Source organism: Brienomyrus brachyistius, chromosome 2, assembly GCF_023856365.1.
Source record: "Brienomyrus brachyistius isolate T26 chromosome 2, BBRACH_0.4, whole genome shotgun sequence".
NCBI lineage: Eukaryota > Metazoa > Chordata > Actinopteri > Osteoglossiformes > Mormyridae > Brienomyrus > Brienomyrus brachyistius.
Genome location: NC_064534.1, coordinates 37024562 through 37042061, shown reverse-complemented (window position 1 = coordinate 37042061; position 17500 = coordinate 37024562). Strand labels below are relative to the sequence as shown.

General features: G+C 44.3%; 12 non-coding genes and 2 pseudogenes across 12 annotated transcripts; all 14 read right to left on the bottom strand.

The window, feature by feature from the left end:
- Nucleotides 1-1007: 1007 nt before the first annotated feature.
- LOC125730132 (5S ribosomal RNA) lies at nt 1008-1126 on the bottom strand. The gene has a single exon (XR_007390506.1). It is a non-coding gene; the product is annotated as a 5S ribosomal RNA (ribosomal RNA).
- A 1091-nt stretch (nt 1127-2217) lies between these two features.
- Nucleotides 2218-2326, bottom strand: LOC125732303 (5S ribosomal RNA; annotated as a pseudogene).
- Nucleotides 2327-3433: 1107 nt separating this feature from the next.
- Nucleotides 3434-3552, bottom strand: LOC125733785 (5S ribosomal RNA). The gene has a single exon (XR_007393121.1). It is a non-coding gene; the product is annotated as a 5S ribosomal RNA (ribosomal RNA).
- A 934-nt stretch (nt 3553-4486) lies between these two features.
- LOC125733801 (5S ribosomal RNA) lies at nt 4487-4605 on the bottom strand. Its single transcript, XR_007393137.1, has one exon. It is a non-coding gene; the product is annotated as a 5S ribosomal RNA (ribosomal RNA).
- A 1088-nt stretch (nt 4606-5693) lies between these two features.
- Nucleotides 5694-5812, bottom strand: LOC125735708 (5S ribosomal RNA). The gene has a single exon (XR_007395000.1). It is a non-coding gene; the product is annotated as a 5S ribosomal RNA (ribosomal RNA).
- A 1085-nt stretch (nt 5813-6897) lies between these two features.
- LOC125735778 (5S ribosomal RNA) lies at nt 6898-7016 on the bottom strand. Its single transcript, XR_007395067.1, has one exon. It is a non-coding gene; the product is annotated as a 5S ribosomal RNA (ribosomal RNA).
- A 1084-nt stretch (nt 7017-8100) lies between these two features.
- Nucleotides 8101-8219, bottom strand: LOC125734678 (5S ribosomal RNA). The gene has a single exon (XR_007393981.1). It is a non-coding gene; the product is annotated as a 5S ribosomal RNA (ribosomal RNA).
- Nucleotides 8220-9300: 1081 nt separating this feature from the next.
- Nucleotides 9301-9419, bottom strand: LOC125735777 (5S ribosomal RNA). Its single transcript, XR_007395066.1, has one exon. It is a non-coding gene; the product is annotated as a 5S ribosomal RNA (ribosomal RNA).
- Nucleotides 9420-10499: 1080 nt separating this feature from the next.
- On the bottom strand, nt 10500-10618 carry LOC125733062 (5S ribosomal RNA). The gene has a single exon (XR_007392420.1). It is a non-coding gene; the product is annotated as a 5S ribosomal RNA (ribosomal RNA).
- A 1081-nt stretch (nt 10619-11699) lies between these two features.
- On the bottom strand, nt 11700-11818 carry LOC125731037 (5S ribosomal RNA). Its single transcript, XR_007391327.1, has one exon. It is a non-coding gene; the product is annotated as a 5S ribosomal RNA (ribosomal RNA).
- Nucleotides 11819-12899: 1081 nt separating this feature from the next.
- Nucleotides 12900-13018, bottom strand: LOC125734648 (5S ribosomal RNA). The gene has a single exon (XR_007393951.1). It is a non-coding gene; the product is annotated as a 5S ribosomal RNA (ribosomal RNA).
- Nucleotides 13019-14093: 1075 nt separating this feature from the next.
- On the bottom strand, nt 14094-14212 carry LOC125735576 (5S ribosomal RNA). The gene has a single exon (XR_007394870.1). It is a non-coding gene; the product is annotated as a 5S ribosomal RNA (ribosomal RNA).
- A 1098-nt stretch (nt 14213-15310) lies between these two features.
- On the bottom strand, nt 15311-15419 carry LOC125732266 (5S ribosomal RNA; annotated as a pseudogene).
- Nucleotides 15420-16492: 1073 nt separating this feature from the next.
- LOC125728610 (5S ribosomal RNA) lies at nt 16493-16611 on the bottom strand. The gene has a single exon (XR_007389195.1). It is a non-coding gene; the product is annotated as a 5S ribosomal RNA (ribosomal RNA).
- Between the last annotated feature and the right edge of the window lie 889 nt (nt 16612-17500).

Here is a 17500-nt window from a genome sequence, read left to right as displayed (position 1 = left end):
CTACTCCTGGTTTTTTTTTTTTTTTTTATCTGACTCACACTGCAGCACCACCATCCAATCGGCAACGCCGGACCCACACCAAACATTCACCAAACTACTCAGCCGGCAGCCTACCACAATTATTCCATTCTTTCCGCATCCGCACACTTCCTTCTCTTTAACTCCTTTTCACTACCGCACAGGTTAATCGCCGCACGTCCCCCGCCAGCAAACATTACTCCTTTGCCTACTGCATGCAGGCTTCTCTTAACGACCCTCTGTTATCAACTCCGCTAACAGCCTCAAAATCTCCGCCGCACGAAGCCCACTGGTAGCTGCTGAATCACATGATTCCCCAAAACGTCGCGCTGTCAGAACACTGGGAGCTACACACACCAACAAGTCCATACTGCAGGCTGCAGCCAGAACTATTTTCTACATTCAAACATCGACGGCCTCTTCTCTCTAAAAATTCACCAGACCGCTTCTACCACCAGCAAAGAAGTTTCCATCCCTAATTCCTCTGTGATTCCCACTAACATAAACATTAAGCTGGCATTGAAGGGTGTGAATTACCCCGGCCAATCTGTTCTTTTAAATACAGCTTTTAGCAAGTTTTGAAAGGAGAAGAGCAGAACTTGCTATGCCAATAATATCGAGTCTTCTGTGGCGAAGTGGTTTTTGCATAGAAAACAAAGCGGTCAGTTGAAGAGGAATAATATCAGTACTTTGTTTAAAACTGTGTGTAAAAAGCTGTCTCTTTATCATTAACAATAAGTTGTAAAACGTGAATGGGGAGTGACAGTCTTCAAGTTTGTGAGAAGATCGCGCCCTGGTGGAATAAAGGCACAAACAGCTTACAGCACCTAGAATTACCAGGAAGTATTTAGAGTAAAACGGTTTCTAAAAGCTGGCTTTATGAAAGAGAGAAAAAATATATATATATAAAATAGTAAAATGGAAGGGGAGTGCTAGATTTAAATTAATCGTGAAGTGGAGCGCCCCCTGTATAAAGTAAAAGTGAGAAAAGCTTACAGCACCTGGTATTCCCAGGAGGTCTCCCATTCAAGTACTAACCAGACCCTACCCTGATTGGCTTCCGAGATCGGATGAGATCGGGCGTGTTCAGGCTGGCATGGCCATAAGCGAGAGACGCTACCAAAAACAGCCCTTTTGCATTACACGCCTCTATACATGCCAGTTGGTCCCATTGGATCCTACTAATGTTTTTTTTTTTTTTTATCTGACTCACACTGCAGCCCCACCATCCAATCGGCAGCGCCGGACCCACACCAAACATTCACCAAACTACTCAGCCGGCAGCCTACCACAATTATTCCATTCTTTCCGCATCCGCACACTTCCTTCTCTTTAACTCCTTTTCACTACCGCACAGGTTAATCGCCGCACGTCCCCCGCCAGCAAACATTACTCCTTTGCCTACTGCATGCAGGCTTCTCTTAACGACCCTCTGTTATCAACTCTGCTAACAGCCACAAAATCTCCGCCGCACGAAGCCCACTGGTAGCTGCTGAATCACATGCTTCCCCAAAACGTTGCGCTGTCAGAACACTGGGAGCTACACACACCAACAAGTCCATACTGCAGGCTGCAGCCAGAACAATTTTCTACATTCAAACATCGACGGCCTCTTCTCTCTAAAAATTCACCAGACCGCTTCTACCACCAGCAAAGAAGTTTCCATCCCTAATTCCTCTGTGATTCCCACAAACCTAAACATTAAGCTGGCATTGAAGGGTGTGAATTACCCCGTCCAATCTGTTCTTTTAAATACAGCTTTTAGCAAGTTTTGAAAGGAGAAGAGCAGAACTTGCTATGCCAATAATATCGAGTCTTCTGTGGCGAAGTGGTTTTTGCATAGAAAACAAAGCGGTCAGTTGAAGAGGAATAATATCAGTACTTTGTTTAAAACTGTGTGTAAAAAGCTGTCTCTTTATCATTAACAATAAGTTGTAAAACGTGAATGGGGAGTGACAGTCTTCAAGTTTGTGAGAAGATCGCGCCCTGGTGGAATAAAGGCACGAACAGCTTACAGCACCTAGAATTACCAGGCAGTATTTAGAGTAAAACGGTTTCTAAAAGCTGCCTTTATGAAAGAGAGATATATATATATATATATATATATATATATATATAAAATAGTAAAATGGAAGGGGAGTGATAGATTTAAATTAATCGTGAAGTGGATCGCCCCCTGTATAAAGTGAAAGTGAGAAAAGCTTACAGCACCTGGTATTCCCAGGTGGTCTCCCTTCCAAGTACTAACCAGACCATACTCTGCTTAGCTTTCAAGATCAGGCATGTTCAGGGTGGTATGGCCGTAAGCGAGAGACGCTACCCAAAACAGCCCTTTTGCATTACACGCGTCTATACATGCCAGTTAGTCCCATTGGATCCTACTCCTGGTTTTTTTTTTTTTTTTATCTGACTCACACTGCAGCACCACCATCCAATCGGCAGCGCCGGACCCACACCAAACATTCACCAAACTACTCAGCCGGCAGCCTACCACAATTATCCCATTCTTTCCGCATCCGCACACTTCCTTCTTTTTAACTCCTTTTCACTACCGCACAGGTTAATCGCCGCACGTCCCCCGCCGGCAAACATTACTCCTTTGCCTACTGCATGCAGGCTTCTCTTAACGACCCTCTGTTATCAACTCCGCTAACAGCCACAAAATCTCCGCCGCACGAAGCCCACTGGTAGCTGCTGAATCACATGCTTCCCCAAAACGTCGCGCTGTCAGAACACTGGGAGCTACACACACCAACAAGTCCATACTGCAGGCTGCAGCCAGAACAATTTTCTACATTCAAACATCGACGGCCTCTTCTCTCTAAAAATTCACCAGACCGCTTCTACCACCAGCAAAGAAGTTTCCATCCCTAATTCCTCTGTGATTCCCACTAACCTAAACATTAAGCTGGCATTGAAGGGTGTGAATTACTCCGGCCAATCTGTTCTTTTAAATACAGCTTTTAGCAAGTTTTGAAAGGAGAAGAGCAGAACTTGCTATGCCAATAATATCGAGTCTTCTGTGGCGAAGTGGTTTTTGCATAGAAAACAAAGCGGTCAGTTGAAGAGGAATAATATCAGTACTTTGTTTAAAACTGTGTGTAAAAAGATGTCTCTTTATCATTAACAATAAGTTGTAAAACGTGAATGGGGAGTGACAGTCTTCAAGTTTGTGAGAAGATCGCGCCCTGGTGGAATAAAGGCACGAACAGCTTACAGCACCTAGAATTACCAGGAAGTATTTAGAGTAAAACGGTTTCTAAAAGCTGCCTTTATGAATGAGAGAAAAAAAAAAAAAAATATATATATATATATATATATATATATATATATAAAATAGTAAAATGGAAGGGGAGTGATAGATTTAAATTAATCGTGAAGTGGAGCGCCCCCTGTATAAAGTAAAAGTGAGAAAAGCTTACAGCACCTGGTATTCCCAGGAGGTCTCCCATCCAAGTACTAACCAGACCCTACCCTGCTTATCTTCCAAGATCAGACGAGATCGGGCGTGTTCAGGGTGGTATGGCCGTAAGCGAGAGATGCTACCAAAAACAGCCCTTTTGCATTACACGCCTCTATACATGCCAGTTGGTCCCATTGGATCCTACTAATGTTTTTTTTTTTTTTTTTTATCTGACTCACACTGCAGCCCCACCATCCAATCGGCAGCGCCGGACCCACACCAAACATTCACCAAACTACTCAGCCGGCAGCCTACCACAATTATTCCATTCTTTCCGCATCTGCACACTTCCTTCTTTTTAACTCCTTTTCACTACCGCACAGGTTAATCGCCGCACGTCCCCCGCCGGCAAACATTACTCCTTTGCCTACTGCATGCAGGCTTCTCTTAACGACCCTCTGTTATCAACTCCGCTAACAGCCACAAAATCTCCGCCGCACGAAGCCCACTGGTAGCTGCTGAATCACATGCTTCCCCAAAACGTCATGCTGTCAGAACACTGGGAGCTACACACACCAACAAGTCCATACTGCAGGCTGCAGCCAGAACAATTTTCTACATTCAAACATCGACGGCCTCTTCTCTCTAAAAATTCACCAGACCGCTTCTACCACCAGCAAAGAAGTTTCCATCCCTAATTCCTCTGTGATTCCCACTAACCTAAACATTAATCTGGCATTGAAGGGTGTGAATTACCCCGGCCAACCTGCTCTTTTAAATACAGCTTTTAGCGAGTTTTGAAAGGAGGAGAAGAGCAGACCTTGCTATGCCAATAATATCGAGTCTTCTGTGGCGAAGTGGTTTTTGCATAGAAAACACAGCTTACAGCACCTAGAATTACCAGGAAGTATTTAGAGTAAAACAGTTTCTAAAAGCTGCCTTTATGAATGAGAGAAAAAAAAAATATATATATATATATATATAAAATAGTAAAATGGAAGGGGAGTGATAGATTTAAATTAATCGTGAAGTGGAGCGCCCCCTGTATAAAGTAAAAGTGAGAAAAGCTTACAGCACCTGGTATTCCCAGGAGGTCTCCCATCCAAGTACTAACCAGACCCTACCCTGCTTAGTTTCCGAGATCAGACGAGATCGGGCGTGTTCAGGGTGGTATGGCCGTAAGCGAGAGATGCTACCAAAAACAGCCCTTTTGCATTACACGCCTCTATACATGCCAGTTGGTCCCATTGGATCCTACTAATGTTCTTTTTTTTTTTTATCTGACTCACACTGCAGCCCCACCATCCAATCGGCAGCGCCGGACCCACACCAAACATTCACCAAACTACTCAGCCGGCAGCCTACCACAATTATTCCATTCTTTCCGCATCCGCACACTTCCTTCTTTTAACTCCTTTTCACTACCGCACAGGTTAATCGCCGCACGTCCCCCGCCGGCAAACATTACTCCTTTGCCTACTGCATGCAGGCTTCTCTTAACGACCCTCTGTTATCAACTCCGCTAACAGCCACAAAATCTCCGCCGCACGAAGCCCACTGGTAGCTGCTGAATCACATGCTTCCCCATAACGTCACGCTGTCAGAACACTGGGAGCTACACACACCAACAAGTTCATACTGCAGGCTGCAGCCAGAACAATTTTCTACATTCAAACATCGACGGCCTCTTCTCTCTAAAAATTCAGCAGACCGCTTCTACCACCAGCAAAGAAGTTTCCATCCCTAATTCCTCTGTGATTCCCACTAACCTAAACATTAAGCTGGCATTGAAGGGTGTGAATTACCCCGGCCAATCTGTTCTTTTAAATACAGCTTTTAGCAAGTTTTGAAAGGAGAAGAGCAGAACTTGCTATGCCAATAATATCGAGTCTTCTGTGGCGAAGTGGTTTTTGCATAGAAAACAAAGCGGTCAGTTGAAGAGGAATAATATCAGTACTTTGTTTAAAACTGTGTGTAAAAAGCTGTCTCTTTATCATTAACAATAAGTTGTAAAACGTGAATGGGGAGTGACAGTCTTCAAGTTTGTGAGAAGATCGCTCCCTGGTGGAATAAAGGCACGAACAGCTTACAGCACCTAGAATTACCAGGAAGTATTTAGAGTAAAACGGTTTCTAAAAGCTGCCTTTATGAATGAGAGAAAAAAAAAAAAAAATATATATATATATATATAAAATAGTAAAATGGAAGGGGAGTGATAGATTTAAATTAATCGTGAAGTGGAGCGCCCCCTGTATAAAGTAAAAGTGAGAAAAGCTTACAGCACCTGGTATTCCCAGGTGGTCTCCCATCCAAGTACTAACCAGACCCTATCCTGCTTAGCTTCTGAGATCAGACGAGATCGGGCGTGTTCAGGGTGGTATGGCCGTAAGCGAGAGATGCTACCAAAAACAGCCCTTTTGCATTACACGCGTCTATACATGCCAGTTAGTCCCATTGGATCCTACTCCTGTTTTTTTTTTTTTTTATCTGACTCACACTGCAGCCCCACCATCCAATCGGCAGCGCCGGACCCACACCAAACATTCACCAAACTACTCAGCCGGCAGCCTACCACAATTATTCCATTCTTTCCGCATCCGCACACTTCCTTCTCTTTAAGTCCTTTTCACTACCGCACAGGTTAATCGCCGCACGTCCCCCGCCGGCAAACATTACTCCTTTGCCTACTGCATGCAGGCTTCTCTTAACGACCCTCTGTTATCAACTCCGCTAACAGCCACAAAATCTCCGCCGCACGAAGCCCACTGGTAGCTGCTGAATCACATGCTTCCCCAAAACGTCGCACTGTCAGAACACTGGGAGCTACACACACCAACAAGTCCATACTGCAGGCTGCAGCCAGATCAATTTTCTACATTCAAACATCGACGGCCTCTTCTCTCTAAAAATTCACCAGACCGCTTCTACCACCAGCAAAGAAGTTTCCATCCCTAATTCCTCTGTGATTCCCACTAACCTAAACATTAAGCTGGCATTGAATGGTGTGAATTACCCCGGCCAATCTGTTCTTTTAAATACAGCTTTTAGCAAGTTTTGAAAGGAGAAGAGCAGAACTTGCTATGCCAATAATATCGAGTCTTCTGTGGCAAAGTGGTTTTTGCATAGAAAACAAAGCGGTCAGTTGAAGAGGAATAATATCAGTACTTTGTTTAAAACTGTGTGTAAAAAGCTGTCTCTTTATCATTAACAATAAGTTGTAAAACGTGAATGGGGAGTGACAGTCTTCAAGTTTGTGAGAAGATCGCGCCCTGGTGGAATAAAGGCACGAACAGCTTACAGCACCTAGAATTACCAGGAAGTATTTAGAGTAAAACGGTTTCTAAAAGCTGCCTTTATGAATGAGAGAAAAAAAAAAAAATATATATATATATATAAAATAGTAAAATGGAAGGGGAGTGATAGATTTAAATTAATCGTGAAGTGGAGCGCCCCCTGTATGAAGTAAAAGTGAGAAAGGCTTACAGCACCTGGTATTCCCAGGAGGTCTCCCATCCAAGTACTAACCAGACCCTACGCTGCTTGGCTTCCGAGATCAGACGAGATCAGGCGTGTTCAGGGTGGTATGGCCGTAAGCGAGAGATGCTACCAAAAACAGCCCTTTTGCATTACACGCGTCTATACATGCCAGTTAGTCCCATTGGATCCTACTCCTGGTTTTTTTTTTTTTTTTATCTGACTCACACTGCAGCCCCACCATCCAATCGGCAGCGCCGGACCCACACCAAACATTCACCAAACTACTCAGCCGGCAGCCTACCACAATTATTCCATTCTTTCCGCATCCGCACACTTCCTTCTTTTTAACTCCTTTTCACTACCGCACAGGTTTATCGCCGCATGTCCCCCGCCGGCAAACATTACTCCTTTGCCTACTGCATGCAGGCTTCTCTTAACGACCCTCTGTTATCAACTCCGCTAACAGCCACAAAATCTCCGCCGCACGAAGCCCACTGGTAGCTGCTGAATCACATGCTTCCCCAAAACGTCGCGCTGTCAGAACACTGGGAGCTACACACACCAACAAGTCCATACTGCAGGCTGCAGCCAGAACAATTTTCTACATTCAAACATCGACGGCCTCTTCTCTCTAAAAATTCACCAGACCGCTTCTACCACCAGCAAAGAAGTTTCCATCCCTAATTCCTCTGTGATTCCCACTAACCTAAACATTAAGCTGGCATTGAATGGTGTGAATTACCCCGGCCAATCTGTTCTTTTAAATACAGCTTTTAGCAAGTTTTGAAAGGAGAAGAGCAGAACTTGCTATGCCAATAATATCGAGTCTTCTGTGGCGAAGTGGTTTTTGCATAGAAAACAAAGCGGTCAGTTGAAGAGGAATAATATCAGTACTTTGTTTAAAACTGTGTGTAAAAAGCTGTCTCTTTATCATTAACAATAAGTTGTAAAACGTGAATGGGGAGTGACAGTCTTCAAGTTTGTGAGAAGATCGCGCCCTGGTGGAATAAAGGCACGAACAGCTTACAGCACCTAGAATTACCAGGAAGTATTTAGAGTAAAACGGTTTCTAAAAGCTGCCTTTATGAATGAGAGAAAAAAAAAAAATATATATATATATAAAATAGTAAAATGGAAGGGGAGTGATAGATTTAAATTAATCGTGAAGTGGAGCGCCCCCTGTATGAAGTAAAAGTGAGAAAGGCTTACAGCACCTGGTATTCCCAGGAGGTCTCCCATCCAAGTACTAACCAGACCCTACGCTGCTTGGCTTCCGAGATCAGACGAGATCGGGCGTGTTCAGGGTGGTATGGCCGTAAGCAAGAGATGCTACCAAAAACAGCCCTTTTGCATTACACGCGTCTATACATGCCAGTTAGTCCCATTGGATCCTACTCCTGGTTTTTTTTTTTTTTTTTATCTGACTCACACTGCAGCCCCACCATCCAATCGGCAGCGCCGGACCCACACCAAACATTCACCAAACTACTCAGCCGGCAGCCTACCACAATTATTCCATTCTTTCCGCATCCGCACACTTCCTTCTTTTTAAATCCTTTTCACTACCGCACAGGTTTATCGCCGCATGTCCCCCGCCGGCAAACATTACTCCTTTGCCTACTGCATGCAGGCTTCTCTTAACGACCCTCTGTTATCAACTCCGCTAACAGCCACAAAATCTCCGCCGCACGAAGCCCACTGGTAGCTGCTGAATCACATGCTTCCCCAAAACGTCGCGCTGTCAGAACACTGGGAGCTGCACACACCAACAAGTCCATACTGCAGGCTGCAGCCAGAACAATTTTCTACATTCAAACATCGACGGCCTCTTCTCTCTAAAAATTCACCAGACCGCTTCTACCACCAGCAAAGAAGTTTCCATCCCTAATTCCTCTGTGATTCCCACTAACCTAAACATTAAGCTGGCATTGAAGGGTGTGAATTACCCCGGCCAATCTGTTCTTTTAAATACAGCTTTTAGCAAGTTTTGAAAGGAGAAGAGCAGAACTTGCTATGCCAATAATATCGAGTCTTCTGTGGCGAAGTGGTTTTTGCATAGAAAACAAAGCGGTCAGTTGAAGAGGAATAATATCAGTACTTTGTTTAAAACTGTGTGTAAAAAGCTGTCTCTTTATCATTAACAATAAGTTGTAAAACGTGAATGGGGAGTGACAGTCTTCAAGTTTGTGAGAAGATCGCGCCCGGGTGGAATAAAGGCACGAACAGCTTACAGCACCTAGAATTACCAGGAAGTATTTAGAGTAAAACGGTTTCTAAAAGCTGCCTTTATGAATGAGAGAAAAAAAAAATATATATATATAAAATAGTAAAATGGAAGGGGAGTGATAGATTTAAATTAATCGTGAAGTGGAGCGCCCCCTGTATAAAGTAAAAGTGAGAAAGGCTTACAGCACCTGGTATTCCCAGGAGGTCTCCCATCCAAGTACTAACCAGACCCTACGCTGCTTGGCTTCCGAGATCAGACGAGATCAGGCGTGTTCAGGGTGGTATGGCCGTAAGCGAGAGATGCTACCAAAAACAGCCCTTTTGCATTACACGCGTCTATACATGCCAGTTAGTCCCATTGGATCCTACTCCTGGTTTTTTTTTTTTTTTTATCTGACTCACACTGCAGCCCCACCATCCAATCGGCAGCGCCGGACCCACACCAAATATTCACCAAACTACTCAGCCGGCAGCCTACCACAATTATTCCATTCTTTCCGCATCCGCACACTTCCTTCTTTTTAACTCCTTTTCACTACCGCACAGGTTAATCGCCGCACGTCCCCCACCGGCAAACATTACTCCTTTGCCTACTGCATGTAGGCTTCTCTTAACGACCCTCTGTTATCAACTCCGCTAACAGCCACAAAATCTCCGCCGCACGAAGCCCACTGGTAGCTGCTGAATCACATGCTTCCCCAAAACGTCGCGCTGTCAGAACACTGGGAGCTACACACACCAACAAGTCCATACTGCAGGCTGCAGCCAGATCAATTTTCTACATTCAAACATCGACGGCCTCTTCTCTCTAAAAATTCACCAGACCGCTTCTACCACCAGCAAAGAAGTTTCCATCCCTAATTCCTCTGTGATTCCCACTAACCTAAACATTAAGCTGGCATTGAAGGGTGTGAATTACCCCGGCCAATCTGTTCTTTTAAATACAGATTTTAGCAAGTTTTGAAAGGAGAAGAGCAGAACTTGCTATGCCAATAATATCGAGTCTTCTGTGGCGAAGTGGTTTTTGCATAGAAAACAAAGCGGTCAGTTGAAGAGGAATAATATCAGTACTTTGTTTAAAACTGTGTGTAAAAAGCTGTCTCTTTATCATTAACAATAAGTTGTAAAACGTGAATGGGGAGTGACAGTCTTCAAGTTTGTGAGAAGATCGCGCCCTGGTGGAATAAAGGCACGAACAGCTTACAGCACCTAGAATTACCAGGAAGTATTTAGAGTAAAACGGTTTCTAAAAGCTGCCTTTATGAATGAGAGAAAAAAAAAATATATATATATAAAATAGTAAAATGGAAGGGGAGTGATAGATTTAAATTAATCGTGAAGTGGAGCGCCCCCTGTATAAAGTAAAAGTGAGAAAGGCTTACAGCACCTGGTATTCCCAGGAGGTCTCCCATCCAAGTACTAACCAGACCCTACCCTGCTTAGTTTCCGAGATCAGATGAGATCGGGCGTGTTCAGGGTGGTATGGCCGTAAGCGAGAGATGCTACCAAAAACAGCCCTTTTGCATTACACGCGTCTATACATGCCAGTTAGTCCCATTGGATCCTACTCCTGGTTTTTTTTTTTTTTTTATCTGACTCACACTGCAGCCCCACCATCCAATCGGCAGCGCCGGACCCACACCAAACATTCACCAAACTACTCAGCCGGCAGCCTACCACAATTATTCCATTCTTTCCGCATCCGCACACTTCCTTCTTTTTAACTCCTTTTCACTACCGCACAGGTTTATCGCCGCATGTCCCCCGCCGGCAAACATTACTCCTTTGCCTACTGCATGCAGGCTTCTCTTAACGGCCCTCTGTTATCAACTCCGCTAACAGCCACAAAATCTCCGCCGCACGAAGCCCACTGGTAGCTGCTGAATCACATGCTTCCCCAAAACGTCGCGCTGTCAGAACACTGGGAGCTACACACACCAACAAGTCCATACTGCAGGCTGCAGCCAGAACAATTTTCTACATTCAAACATCGACGGCCTCTTCTCTCTAAAAATTCACCAGACCGCTTCTACCACCAGCAAAGAAGTTTCCATCCCTAATTCCTCTGTGATTCCCACTAACCTAAACATTAAGCTGGCATTGAAGGGTGTGAATTACCCCGGCCAATCTGTTCTTTTAAATACAGCTTTTAGCAAGTTTTGAAAGGAGAAGAGCAGAACTTGCTATGCCAATAATATCGAGTCTTCTGTGGCGAAGTGGTTTTTGCATAGAAAACAAAGCGGTCAGTTGAAGAGGAATAATATCAGTACTTTGTTTAAAACTGTGTGTAAAAAGCTGTCTCTTTATCATTAACAATAAGTTGTAAAACGTGAATGGGGAGTGACAGTCTTCAAGTTTGTGAGAAGATCGCGCCCTGGTGGAATAAAGGCACGAACAGCTTACAGCACCTAGAATTACCAGGAAGTATTTAGAGTAAAACGGTTTCTAAAAGCTGCCTTTATGAATGAGAGAAAAATATATATATATATATATAAAATAGTAAAATGGAAGGGGAGTGATAGATTTAAATTAATCGTGAAGTGGAGCGCCCCCTGTATAAAGTAAAAGTGAGAAAAGCTTACAGCACCAGGTATTCCCAGGTGGTCTCCCATCCAAGTACTAACCAGACCCTACCCTGCTTAGCTTCCGAGATCAGACGAGATCGGGCGTGTTCAGGGTGGTATGGCCGTAAGCGAGAGATGCTACCAAAAACAGCCCTTTTGCATTACACGCGTCTATACATGCCAGTTAGTCCCATTGGATCCTACTCCTGGTTTTTTTTTTTTTTTTATCTGACTCACACTGCAGCACCACCATCCAATCGGCAGCGCCGGACCCACACCAAACATTCACCAAACTACTCAGCCAGCAGCCTACCACAATTATTCCATTCTTTCCGCATCCGCACACTTCCTTCTTTTTAACTCCTTTTCACTACCGCACAGGTTAATCGCCGCACGTCCCCCGCCGGCAAACATTACTCCTTTGCCTACTGCATGCAGGCTTCTCTTAACGACCCTCTGTTATCAACTCCGCTAACAGCCACAAAATCTCCGCCGCACGAAGCCCACTGGTAGCTGCTGAATCACATGCTTCCCCAAAACGTCACGCTGTCAGAACACTGGGAGCTACACACACCAACAAGTCCATACTGCAGGCTGCAGCCAGAACAATTTTCTACATTCAAACATCGACGGCCTCTTCTCTCTAAAAATTCACCAGACCGCTTCTACCACCAGCAAAGAAGTTTCCATCCCTAATTCGTCTGTGACTCCCACTAACCTAAACATTAAGCTGGCATTGAAGGGTGTGAATTACCCCGGCCAATCTGTTCTTTTAAATACAGCTTTTAGCAAGTTTTGAAAGGAGAAGAGCAGAACTTGCTATGCCAATAATATCGAGTCTTCTGTGGCGAAGTGGTTTTTGCATAGAAAACAAAGCGGTCAGTTGAAGAGGAATAATATCAGTACTTTGTTTAAAACTGTGTGTAAAAAGCTGTCTCTTTATCATTAACAATAAGTTGTAAAACGTGAATGGGGAGTGACAGTCTTCAAGTTTGTGAGAAGATCGCGCCCTGGTGGAATAAAGCCACGAACAGCTTACAGCACCTTGAATTACCAGGAAGTATTTAGAGTAAAACGGTGTGTAAAAGCTACCTTTATGAATGAGAGAAAAAAATATATATATATATATAAAATAGTAAAATGGAAGGGGAGTGATAGATTTAAATTAATCGTGAAGTGGAGCGCCCCCCGTTTAAAGTAAAAGTGAGAAAAGCTTACAGCACCTGGTATTCCCAGGTGGTCTCCCATCCAAGTACTAACCAGACCCTACCCTGCTTAGCTTCCGAGATCAGACGAGATCAGGCGTGTTTAGGGTGGTATGGCCGTAAGCGAGAGATGCTACCAAAAACAGCCCTTTTGCATTACACGCCTCTATACATGCCAGTTGGTCCCATTGGATCCTACTAATGTTCTTTTTTTTTTTTTATCTGACTCACACTGCAGCCCCACCATCCAATCGGCAGCGCCGGACCCACACCAAACATTCACCAAACTACTCAGCCAGCAGCCTACCACAATTATTCCATTCTTTCCGCATCCGCACACTTCCTTCTTTTTAACTCCTTTTCACTACCGCACAGGTTAATCGCTGCACGTCCCCCGCCGGCAAACATTACTCCTTTGCCTACTGCATGCAGGCTTCTCTTAACGACCCTCTGTTATCAACTCCGCTAACAGCCACAAAATCTCCGCCGCACGAAACCCACTGGTAGCTGCTGAATCACATGCTTCCCCAAAACGTCACGCTGTCAGAACACTGGGAGCTACACACACCAACAAGTCTATACTGCAGGCTGCAGCCAGAACAATTTTCTACATTCAAACATCGACGGCCTCTTCTCTCTAAAAATTCACCAGACGCTTCTACCACCAGCAAAGAAGTTTCCATCCCTAATTCCTCTGTGACTCCCACTAACCTAAACATTAAGCTGGCATTGAAGGGTGTGAATTACCCCGGCCAATCTGTTCTTTTAAATACAGCTTTTAGCAAGTTTTGAAAGGAGAAGAGCAGAACTTGCTATGCCAATAATATCGAGTCTTCTGTGGCGAAGTGGTTTTTGCATAGAAAACAAAGCGGTCAGTTGAAGAGGAATAATATCAGTACTTTGTTTAAAACTGTGTGTAAAAAGCTGTCTCTTTATCATTAACAATAAGTTGTAAAACGTGAATGGGGAGTGACAGTCTTCAAGTTTGTGAGAAGATCGCGCCCTGGTGGAATAAAGGCACGAACAGCTTACAGCACCTAGAATTACCAGGAAGTATTTAGAGTAAAACGGTGTGTAAAAGCTACCTTTATGAATGAGAGAAAAATATATATATATATAAAATAGTAAAATGGAAGGGGAGTGATAGATTTAAATTAATCGTGAAGTGGAGCGCCCCCTGTATAAAGTAAAAGTGAGAAAAGCTTACAACACCTGGTATTCCCAGGAGGTCTCCCATCCAAGTACTAACCAGACCCTACCCTGCTTGGCTTCCGAGATCAGACAAGATCGGGCGTGTTCAGGGTGGTATGGCCGTAAGCGAGAGATGCTACTAAAATCAGCCCTTTTGCATTACACGCCTCTATACATGCCAGTTGGTCCCATTGGATCCTACTAATGTTCTTTCTTTTTTTTTTATCTGACTCACACTGCAGCACCACCATCCAATCGGCAGCGCCGGACCCACACCAAACATTCACCAAACTACTCAGCCGGCAGCCTACCACAATTATTCCATTCTTTCCGCATCCGCACACTTCCTTCTTTTTAACTCCTTTTCACTACCGCACAGGTTAATCGCCGCACGTCCCCCGCCGGCAAACATTACTCCTTTGCCTACTGCATGCAGGCTTCTCTTAACGACCCTCTGTTATCAACTCCGCTAACAGCCACAAAATCTCCGCCGCACGAAGCCCACTGGTAGCTGCTGAATCACATGCTTCCCCAAAACGTCGCGCTGTCAGAACACTGGGAGCTACACACACCAACAAGTCCATACTGCAGGCTGCAGCCAGAACAATTTTCTACATTCAAACATCGACGGCCTCTTCTCTCTAAAAATTCACCAGACCGCTTCTACCACCAGCAAAGAAGTTTCCATCCCTAATTCCTCTGTGATTCCCACTAACCTAAACATTAAGCTGGCATTGAAGGGTGTGAATTACCCCGGCCAACCTGTTCTTTTAAATACAGCTTTTAGCAAGTTTTGAAAGGAGAAGAGCAGAACTTGCTATGCCAATAATATCGAGTCTTCTGTGGCGAAGTGGTTTTTGCATAGAAAACAAAGCGGTCAGTTGAAGAGGAATAATATCAGTACTTTGTTTAAAACTGTGTGTAAAAAGCTGTCTCTTTATCATTAACAATAAGTTGTAAAACGTGAATGGGGAGTGACAGTCTTCAAGTTTGTGAGAAGATCGCGCCCTGGTGGAATAAAGGCACGAACAGCTTACAGCACCTAGAATTACCAGGCAGTATTTAGAGTAAAACGGTTTCTAAAAGCTGCCTTTATGAAAGAGAGAATATATATATATATATATATATATACATATATATATATAAAATAGTAAAATGGAAGGGGAGTGATAGATTTAAATTAATCGTGAAGTGGAGCGCCCCTTGTATAAAGTAAAAGTGAGGAAAGCTTACAGCACGTTGTATTCCCAGGCAGTCTCCCATCCAAGTACTAACCAGGCCCTACCCTGCTTAGCTTCCAAGATCAGGCATGTTCAGGGTGGTATGGCCATAAGCGAGAGACACTACCAAAAACAGCCCTTTTGCATTACACGCCTCTATACATGCCAGTTAGTCCCATTGGATCCTACTCCTGTTTTTTTTTTTTTTATCTGACTCACACTGCAGCACCACCATCCAATCGGCAGCGCCGCACCCACACCAAACATTCACCAAACTACTCAGCCGGCAGCCTACCACAATTATTCCATTCTTTCCGCATCCGCACACTTCCTTCTCTTTAAGTCCTTTTCACTACCGCACAGGTTAATCGCCGCACGTCCCCCGCCGGCAAACATTACTCCTTTGCCTACTGCATGCAGGCTTCTCTTAACGACCCTCTGTTATCAACTCCGCTAACAGCCACAAAATCTCCGCCGCACGAAGCCCACTGGTAGCTGCTGAATCACATGCTTCCCCAAAACGTTGCGCTGTCAGAACACTGGGAGCTACACACACCAACAAGTCCATACTGCAGGCTGCAGCCAGAACAATTTTCTACATTCAAACATCGACGGCCTCTTCTCTCTAAAAATTCACCAGACCGCTTCTACCACCAGCAAAGAAGTTTCCATCCCTAATTCCTCTGTGATTCCCACTAACCTAAACATTAAGCTGGCATTGAAGGGTGTGAATTACCCCGGCCAATCTGTTCTTTTAAATACAGCTTTTAGCAAGTTTTGAAAGGAGGAGAAGAGCAGACCTTGCTATGCCAATAATATCGAGTCTTTTGTGATGAAGTGGTTTTTGCATAGAAAACAAAGCGGTGAGTTGAAGAGGAATTATATCAGTACTTTGTTTAAAACTGTGTGTAAAAAGCTGTCTCTTTATCATTAACAATAAGTTGTAAAACGTGAATGGGGAGTGACAGTGTTCAAGTTTGTGAGAAGATCGCGCCCTGGTGGAATAAAGGCACGAACAGCTTACAGCACCTAGAATTACCAGGCAGTATTTAGAGTAAAACGTGTGTAAAAGCTGCCTTTATGAATGAGAGAAAAAAGAAATATATAAAATAGTAAAATGGAAGGGGAGTGATAGATTTAAATTAATCGTGAGGTGGAGTGCCCCCTGTATAAAGTAAAAGTGAGAAAAGCTTACAGCACGTGGTATTCCCAGGCAGTCTCCCATCCAAGTACTAACCAGACCCTACCCCGCTTAGCTTCCGAGATCAGACGAGATCGGGCGTGTTCAGGGTGGTATGGCCATAAACGAGAGCTGTGAACAAAAACAGCCCTTTTGCATTACACGCCTCTATACATGCCAGTTAGTCCCATTGGATCCTACTCCTGTTTTTTATTTTTTTTATCTGACTCACACTGCAGCCCCACCATCCAATCGGCAGCGCCGGACCCACACCAAACATTCACCAAACTACTCAGCCGGCAGCCTACCACAATTATTCCATTCTTTCCGCATCCGCACACTTCCTTATTTTTAACTCCTTTTCACTACCGCACAGGTTAATCGCCGCACGTCCCCCGCCGGCAAACATTACTCATTTGCCTACCGCATGCAGGCTTCTCTTAACGACCCTCTGTTATCAACTCCGCTAACAGTCACAAAATCTCCGCCGCACGAAGCCCACTGGTAGCTGCTGAATCACATGCTTCCCCAAAACGTCGCGCTGTCAGAACACTGGGAGCTATACACGCCAACAAGTCCATACTGCAGGCTGCAGCCAGAACAATTTTCTACATTCAAACATCGACGGCCTCTTCTCTCTAAAAATTCACCAGACCGCTTCTACCACCAGCAAAGAAGTTTCCATCCCTAATTCTTCTGTGATTCCCACTAACCTAAACATTAATCTGGCATTGAAGGGTGTGAATTACCCCGGCCAACCTGCTCTTTTAAATACAGCTTTTAGCAAGTTTTGAAAGGAGGAGAAGAGCAGATAATATGCCAATAATATCGAGTCTTCTGTGGCGAAGTGGTTTTTGCATAGAAAACAAAGTGGTGAGTTGAAGAGGAATTATATCAGTACTTTGTTTAAAACTGTGTGTAAAAAGCTGTCTCTTTATCATTAACAATAAGTTGTAAAACGTGAATGGGGAGTGACAGTCTTCAAGTTTGTGAGAAGATCGCGCCCTGGTGGAATA